General features: G+C 38.2%; 1 pseudogene; it reads right to left on the bottom strand.

Moving 5' to 3' along the window:
* Nucleotides 1-2,990: 2,990 nt before the first annotated feature.
* LOC122754933 lies at nt 2,991-3,648 on the bottom strand (annotated as a pseudogene).
* Between the last annotated feature and the right edge of the window lie 5,926 nt (nt 3,649-9,574).

The following is a 9,574-nucleotide window of genomic DNA, read 5'->3' as shown; positions in this document are numbered from 1 at the left end:
GGGAGAGGGCGCCGCCCACAACCGGAGCCCCGGGAACCGCCCCGGATCCCGGCCTCGCCCTGGACCGCCCACCGTGATGGAAGAGAGAGATGGGGAGAGGGAGACAGAGAGAAACCGACTTGTGATTCAACTGCTGAGAAAATGGGGGGAAACACTCAAAAATAGGGAATAAGATGGAGAGAAACCGAGCTCAAGCCAGAAAAGAAAATTGGGCTGAGGTAGTTGGAGAAGTGACTAGGGCTGAAAGCAGAGTCCAGGAAAGAGAGATGGCTATATACAAGTAGAATAGGGGGACGGGGTATGAAGCATGGAGATTATACGAGTGAAGGGAGTGGGGTGAGCATTTAAAGAAGAGATCAAGAAAAGTAAACTGGGAAAGGAGAGAAAACAAGAAAAGACAAAGAGGTATAGGAACAGTGGATGGACAGCACTTAGCCTAATGTACCAAGTACCAGATTTGGAGTCAGAAAGCCTGGGTTCAAATGTTGTCTTCCAGTTCTGATATTCTATGACACATATACAGGGCAGGAAACTGAAAGAGATTCAGCACCTGAAGCAAGGTGAGGGAGAGGTAGGAGAAATGGTAAAAATGTTGAGATAAATGGAGACAACACAAAACTGGGAAAAAGAGATTGCAAGAGCCATGTGACTAGGGACCATGCTTATACTTCTTTTTTTAATGTCACTCCAACAGTGTCTAACAAAGTTCTGGGTACAAAGTAAAACTGAACTAATGATTTGGTGACTGAATGAAAATTGGAGAAAAAATTAGGGGAAAATCACTCAAAATGCATTTGTTAAACATCTATGACATTCAAAGCACTGGGTAAATCTCTGAGATAGAGAAAGTTTAAGTAAAGCATAGCCCATGCCCTAAGAGAGTTTATAATCTAGTAGGGGAAAGAAGCATAGCAATACACAAACAACTAAATACAATGTGACTCATTATAATAGTGGACAAAATGCTGAGATGTAACAGAAAAGATTCCTACTGATTGAAACCCCTAGAAGGTGTCAAATAATAGGAGAATACCAGATTTGGAGTCAAAGAACTTGGGTTCGAATTATTGTTCAGTGGGTAATTAGCTATGTATTCTCAGTCAAGTCAATAACCTCTCTGGCCTTCAGTTTTCTCATCTGTAAAATGAAGGTTTGGACCAGGAACCTTGATCCTCTAAAGCAAAGACAGTAAGGGAGACTAGTATGAGGCAACAATATGAGTGAAGGCAAAAAAGTGGAAAACTGTGAGCCTTTTTAAGGAAACAGAATTTGACTAGAATATAGTGTATGTGTCAGGAAATAGTATTGGACAGATCTGGAAAGATATGGTAATGCCAAACTATAGATCTCGAATGATATTAATATAGGGCTGTAAAGTTTAAACTTTAAAGTGTTTAAGTGTTTTAAGTGTTTGTCATCTACTCAATAGGCAATAGGTAGATAATAAAGGATTTTGAGCAGAGGAATGTTAACACCTGGGGTACTTACTCCCTCCCATGTGGATACCCACAAAAAATACCCTAAGTTCAAGGCACTCTAAGGATCAGCATCTTCTCTAAACCATAGTTCATGAGTCCTCATCAATGTTTTAACTTGGTGTAAGCTAACAGGAAAAACACAGTTCAAAGAAAATAACATTTAATGAAATAACATAGCAAATAACAAGACAAAGATCCCCATACAATACATGAACTATACCACAAGTTATCACACTACCGTGAACAAAGGGACACATGCAGAAAACATGTAACCAAGAAAACACATACATACATATATGTGTATATGTATGTATGTATATGTAAATATACATATATATGGAACACATGTCTGGAGCAATTAATATCTTTAAATGCTGTATTACTCCAAATGTTATCTAGTGATTTCATCAAGTTTATTTTTTTCTGGTTTTGTGGTTACCAATCTGTTCACAAAAGAAGCTTACAAATCTTTTAATTAAGATATACTGGGGGGCAGCTAGGTGGCACAGTGGATAAAGAACTGGCCCTGGATTCAGGAGGACTTGAGTTCAAATCCAGCCTGAGACACTTGACACTTACTAGCTGTGTGACCCTAGGCAAGTCACTTAACCCCAATTGCCTTTTTCAGTCATGTCCAACTCTTCGTGACCCTGTTGGGGGTTTTCTTGGCAAAGATACTAGACTGGTTTGCCATTCTTTTCTCCAGCTTGTTTTACAGATGAAGAAACTGAGGCAAACAAGGGTCAATAATTTGCCCATGATCACACAGCTAGTAAGTGTCTGAGGCCAGATTCGAAGCCAGGTCTTCTGATTCCAGACTGCCCCAATTAGGGTAGGCAGTAATTTCCTGTACATTTGTGTGATAGGTAATGGGATTCAGCCTCAGGACCTCAGATACTCCTGAAAAGATTATAGGAATTGCTATATCCATATAGTCTACCTCCATCCAGACCTACTCAGTTACCTTTGTAAAAAATGAAGGCTAAGGGGGGCCATTTTATTTGTGTATTAGTGTCATTCAATTTAAAAATCAGTACTTGTTTTGAATATTTTGGTTCTACATGCTGCATTTTCAGTAGATTAGATTAGATTTAAAGTAGAACATAAGCCACCACACTTATCCAAGAAGAAGAACTAACAAAAGCTTACAGAATGACCTGAAGCTATGATTGTCCATTCTTTTTATTAACTGATACCTGGTGTTGATTACAAGTCTGTGGTCCCATATGACATTCTGATTTAAGATTAAATTCCTTTTAACCCTTTGTTATATCTCTCATTGGAATCTTCTGTTCCAAAAATCTATTTCAGAGGTGTTAGTCAAAAAATTGCTACAGGAGTTGTATAGAGGTTAAGGCAATGAAATCTACTATCCCAAGATCTTACTTGATTTGTGTGCAGATGACGTTGGGAAATGTTTCTGCCTTTATTACATGCTCACACACGCACACGCACATACACACATATTACTTTTATACTGTTTTCTAGCAAATGCAAAAACTAGTTGTCTCACTATGCATAAAGAAGATAAGATTGTGAAGAGGATGGTTTAGAGAGTAGAACTTGGAGCTGCTGTTGTTGGGCCTCCCTTTGTTTTCCTATGGATTTAAGCAAATTGTGAGCTCCAATTGCCTTCATCTTCTCATTTTCAGCTTCTTTTGCAAGTTGGTCAACAGGCTCAATTAAACCACCTATTATTTTCTGAAATTGGCCAATTTTGTCCACAAAGTCTTTGCATTCCTCCTTGAGTTCTGTTAAGGCTAAAATTCTAGCTAGTCTGTCTAAAATATCTAATGAGTGGTCGCCAATAAATTATAAGCTTTAGCAAGCGTTAGGCTTTTAAGCATTTATTAAGGAGAATAAGAATTTGGTAAAGAGAGAGGAAAAGGCCTAGATTCATCTATCTATTAAATGGAGAGCACATTTCTAGCTCCCTTCTCCACCAGAGTCCTCAGGAAAGAACCTGAGTCAGAGCGCCAGGCTCCCCCTTCTTCCTCCCACAAGCAAATGTCACTTCCTGATGCCAAAGAAAAGATGCATGGTCTTGCCCTCAAAGACCTTCCAATCGTTACAGTTCTATGGTCTGCTGAGTCACCTCAGGGTCCAACACTCAAAGCTTATTCAGCTCATTGAAGTGCAGGTCTGCATCACCCAAGATGTCTTTAGCCATGGCTGACACTAGAGCTGCCCCAGTGCAGGGTGGGCACACCACTCTCCAGTTGGAAACTGACTCTACCAGGTGGGAACCACTGAAAATTTGACTTTCAAATATAAAACTCAAGAGGAGGATAAAAAGGTAAACAGGAAAGAGAAATCATAAGTGATTAAATAAGGTTAAACTGTTTATATTCCTAAATGGGGAAATGATACTTGTAACTCCTAAGGACTTTTTCACTATAAGAGGAAGTATACATAGATGGAGGACACAGTTGTGAATTGACTATGATGGGATGATATCAGTAAAAATAAAATTAAGAGGTGAGAAAGAGGAAAGCACTGAGAGAAGGGAAAAGGGAGAGGTTGAAAAGGGTAAATTATCTCACATAAAAAGGTGCTTTTACAGGGGATAGAAATATAAAGGAAGTGCATGGGGGTGAAGCACTTGAACCTTACTCTCATCAGAATTGGATCAAAGAGGGAATAACATACACACTCAGTTAGATATAGAAATCTATCGGGGCAGCTAGGTGGTGCAGTGGATAGAACACCAGCCCTGGATTCAGAAGTACCTGAGTTCAAATCTGCCTCAGACACTTGACACTTACTAGCTGTGCGACCCTGGGCAAGTCACTTAACCCCAATTGCCTCACCAAAAGAAATAAATAAAAATTTAAAAATAGACATCTATCATATTCTACAGGAAAGTAGTAGGGGGAGGGAATGGGTGAGGGGGGGTTGGGAATACTAGAAGGGAGGGTAGATTGGGGGAGGTGGTAGTCAGAAACAAAATACTTTTGAGAATGGACAAGGTGAAAGGAGAGAGAATAGTAGAAACAAGGGGAAATAGGATGGAGGAAAATGATAATTATAACAAAAAATTACAGCAAATTTCTCTGATAAAGGCTTCATTTCTCAAATATATACATGAGTCAGATTTATAAAAATAAGACTCCCCAATTGATACATGGCCAAAGGATATGAAAAAGCAGTTTTAGATGAAGTAATAAAAGCTATCTATACTCATATGAAAAAATGCTCTAAATCACTATTTATTAGAGGACTGAACACTAAAACATCTCTGAGGTACCACCCCACACCTATATGACTGCCTAATATGACCCAAAAAATGACAAATGTTGGAGGGGGTATAGAAAACTTATGACACACAGTAGAGTTTTAAACTAATCCAACCATTCTGGAAAGCAATTTGGAACTATACCCAAAGGGCTATAAAAGAATGTATACCCCTTGATCAAGAAATACCCCTACTAGGTCTGCATTCCAAAGAGATTTTTAAAAAGGGACCTATATGTACAGAAATATTTATAGCAGCTCTTTTAGTGGTAGCAAAAAAATTGGAAATTGAGGAGATGCCTATCAATTGGGGAATGACTGAACAAGTTGTAGTATATGATTGTGATGGAATGCTATTGTGCTATAAGAAATAATGCTCAAAGAAAAACCTGAGAAAACATACATGAACTGATGCAAAGTGAAATGAGCAGAACCAGGAGAACATTGTACATAGTAACAACAATATTATACAATGATCAATGCTGAATCTATTCTCAGCAATACAATGATCGAGGACAGTTCCAAAGGACTTCTGATGAAAAATGCTATCTATCTCCAGAGAAAGAACTGGTGGAGCCTGAATGCAGAATGAAGCATACTTTTTTAAAAATTTATTTTTCTTAGGGTTTTTTTTTGGTCTGTGTTTTTTTTCACATGATGAATATGGAAATATGTTTTGTATGACTGCACAAGTATAGGCCATATCAAATTTCTTGCCTTCTCAATAAGGAGAGAAGAGAGGAAAGAAGAGAATTTGGAACTCAAAAATTTTAAGATTCAATATTAAAAATTATTTTACATGTAATAGGGGAAAAACAAAATATTAAGGAAAAAGAAAAATACATAAGCAAAACCTCAAAAATAAATACAGCTTAGACACAAATACAACAGAAATTTCTAGGAGAATTAAAACAAGAGTTAAAGAAGGAATTTAAGTTTAAAAACCAAATGAGGGGGGCAGCTAGGTGGCACAGTGGATAGAGCACCAGCCCTGGAGTCAGGAGTACCTGAGTTCAAATCCAGCCTCAGACACTTAACACTTACTAGCTGTGTGACCCTGGGCAAGTCACTTAACTGCAATTGCCTCACTAAAAAAACCAAACAAACAAACAAACAAATGAGGAAACCAAGATAGCAGAATAGTGGAAGCATTACAGTTGAGATTTCCCAACATTTCCCTTCCAACAGTTCTAAAATAATGTGTCAAATCAAATTCTAGAACAACAGAACCAACAAAAGATCAGAGTGACACATTTTTTCCAGCCAAAGACAACTTAGGAAGTTGGAAGAAGAGGACTGTAACATTGGGGTGGGAGCTGGCCCAGAATCCACATAGCAGCAACACCACTAGTGGACTTTGGAGGCAGCAACATCAGAAGCTCTCAAGCCAGAGATGGTAAGCAGATTGGGCAACTGGTCAGAAGGAAATTATAGGGAACCCCTCTGCTAGTACAGGATGCAGAACTGGGCACTGGCAACTCCATTGCTTATATACACTTCTAGATCTCAGTTCCAGGGCAGAGAGGAGTCACAATAGATCAAGGCCCTTCCTGTGTAAAGATCAGAGAGCAAACCAGGAGAACAGTGACTATACCTCTCCATGTATCACATGGAAGCACTGAAAACTTCCAAACTCCTGGTTCTACCTCTGAAAACAGCAGTGTGAAAAAGCCTGAAACTTGGAACGTTGTATCCTTACCCTTTTCCCACCCCAGGAACAGAGCCCAATTTTATTTCTTTTGTTTTGTTTTGTTTTGTTTGCAGGGCAATGAGGGTTAAGTGACTTGCCCAGGGTCACACAGCTAGTTAAGTGTCAAGTGTCTGAGGCTGGATTTGAACTCAGGTCCTTCTGAATCCAAGGCCAGTGCTCTATCCACTGCACCACCTAGCTGCCCTGCTAGAGCCCAATTTTAACACAAAGTTCAAAGTAAGAAATAAAGTTGGAAAAATAACAAACAATAAACAAAGAACCTAAACATAAAAAACCACTATGTGACAGGGAAGATCAAGACACAAACTCAGAAGAAGGCAATTAGGTCAAAATAGCTATAATCAAAGCCTCAAAGAAAAAAATTAAATGTCAGTGAAACATAAGCCCAACAAGAATTCATGGAAAAGCAAAAAGAATTATTTTAATCAAATAAGAAGGGTAGAGGGAAATTGGGAAAATAAATGAGAGCAAGATTATTGTGAAAAGATAATTAACAAATTTGGTAACAGAGAGAGAGAGAGAGAATACTGAAGAAAATAACACCTTAAAAAACAGAAGTGGCCAAATGGTAAAAGAGTGACAAAACTTCACTGATAAAAATAACTCCTAAAAAGCCACATAGGCCAAATGGAAAAGGTGGTACAATCACCCACTGAAGAAAATAATTCCTTAAAAATTAGAATTGGGGAGCAGCTAGGTGGCACAGTGGATAGAGCACTGGCCCTGGAGTCAGGAGTACCTGAGTTCAAATCCGGCCTCAGACACTTAACACTTACTAGCTGTGTGACCCTAGGCAAGTCACTTAACCCCAATTGCCTCACTTAAAAAATTAAAATAAATTAGAATTGGACAAGTGGAAGCTAATGGCTCCATGAAACATCAAGAAGTAATAAAACAAAGTCTAAAGAGTGAAAAAAAATAGGAGAAAATGTGAACTATCTCATTGGAAAAACAACTGAACTGGAAAACAGATCCAAGATGTATAATTTAAGAAGTATTAGACTACTTGAAAGCTGTAATTTTTTAAAAGACCCTACCTATCATCTTTCAAGAAAAACTATACCCAACATCCCAGAAACAGAAGGTAAAATAGAAATTTAAAGAATCCCCCAACCACTTCTTGAAAAATACCCAAAAATGAAAATTCCCAGGAATATTATAACCAAATTCCACATTTCCCAGGTCAAGTAACCAAAAAGAAACCATTCAAATACCATACAGTCAAAGTAAGGATAACACAAGATTTAGTAGCTACCATATTCAAGGAGCAGAAGGTTTGAAATATATTCTGGAGGTCAAAGGAGTGAGGATAACAACCAAGAATAATCTACCTAGCAAAACTGAGTAGAATCCTTCCTTGGAAAAAATAGATATTCAACGAAACTTTAGGGTATTCCTGATGAAAAGACCAGAGCTGGATAGAAAATTTTACTTTCAAACAGAAAACTCAAGAGAAACATAAAAGGTAAAGAGGAAAGAAAAATCACAAGGGATTCAATAAGGTTAAACTACTTATATTCCTACATGGGAAGATGATATTTGCAATTACTAAGAACTTTATCATTATTTGGGCAGTTAGGTCTACATAGACAGAAAGCATAGGAATGAGTCAATAATCTTAGGATGATCTAAAAAAAAAGGATGAGTGAGAAAGAGGAATGAAATAGGAGAGAAAAAGAATGGAAAAAAGGTATCTTATAAAGAGCCATGCAAGAAAGAGCTTCTACAGTGGAAGAGGAAATGGGGGGCAATGCATGAACCTCACTCTCATCAGAATCGATTCAAAGATGGAAGAATATACATACATACACATGCACACACACTCACTCAATTAAGTATAAAAATCTGTCTTACAAAACAGGAAAGTAGGAGGGGAAGGGGTTAAGAGAAAGAGGAGGTAATATAAGGGAAGACCGATTAAAGGAGACAGTGGTCAGAAGCAAAACAGACTTCTGAGGAATGACGCAGTAAAAGAGAGAGAGAGAAGGGGGATAACTAGGTGGTACAGTGGATAAAACACCAGCCCTGGATTCAGGAGGACCTGAGTTCAAATCCAGTCTCAGACACTTGACAATTACTAACTGTGTGACCCTGGGTAAGTCACTTAACCCTCATTGCCCTGTCCCCCCCCCCAAAAAAAAACACTGCTCTTCCTCACAAAAGATTAAAAGAGAGAGAGAGAGAGAGAGAGAGAGAGAGAGAGAAAAGGATGAACAGAAGAAAATGGGATGGAGGGAAATCCATGGTTAATAATCATAATTGTGAATGTCAATGGGATGAACTCATTCATAAAACAGAAGTAGATAGCAGAATGGATTAGAAACCCTAATCTAACAATATGTTGTTTATAAGAACATGCTTGAAACAGAGAAAGACACACACACACAGTTAAAATAAGGAACTAAAGCAGAATCCATTATGCTGCAACTAAAGTAAAAAAAGGGGGGCGGGGTAAGCAATCATGATCTCAGACAAAGCAAAAATGTACCTAATTAAAAGATAATCAGGGAAAGGCAGCTAGGTGATACAGAGGATAAAGCACCAGCCCTGGATTCAGGAGGACCTGAGTTCAAATACGGCTTCAAACACTTGACACTTACTAGCTGTGACCCTGGGCAAGTCACTTAACCCTCATTGCCCCTCAAACAAACAAACAAACAAACAAACAAAAAGATAATCAGGGAGACTGCATTTTGCTAGATGGTACCCTAAACAACAATGAAGTAATATCAATGCTACACATAAATGCACCAAATGACAGAACATCCAAATCCTTAAAGGCACAAATAAGGCAGCTAAAATTAGAAGGAAAGGAGGAAACTGAGGGGAAATATTTTACAGCAAATTTCTATGATAAAGGACTCATTTCTCAAATATATCAATTATCTCAATTGATAAATGGCCTGAGGATATGAGCATGCAATTTTCAGAAGAATAAAGCAAAGCTATAAATAGTCTTATAAAAATGGTCTAAATCACTATTGATTAGAGAAGTATGAATTAAAACAACTCAGATTGGTTAGCATGACAAAAAAGGAAAATGACAGGTTACTGGAGGTGATGTGGAAAAATTGGGACACTAATGCACTGTTACTGGAGTTGTGAACTGATCCAACCACTTTGGAGAATAATTTGGAACTGTGCCCACAAA

This window comes from Dromiciops gliroides, chromosome 4, assembly GCF_019393635.1.
Source record: "Dromiciops gliroides isolate mDroGli1 chromosome 4, mDroGli1.pri, whole genome shotgun sequence".
In the NCBI taxonomy this organism is placed as follows: domain Eukaryota; kingdom Metazoa; phylum Chordata; class Mammalia; order Microbiotheria; family Microbiotheriidae; genus Dromiciops; species Dromiciops gliroides.
The sequence above is the reverse complement of the archived record's forward strand: the minus strand, read 5'-3'. Positions and strand labels throughout refer to the sequence as shown.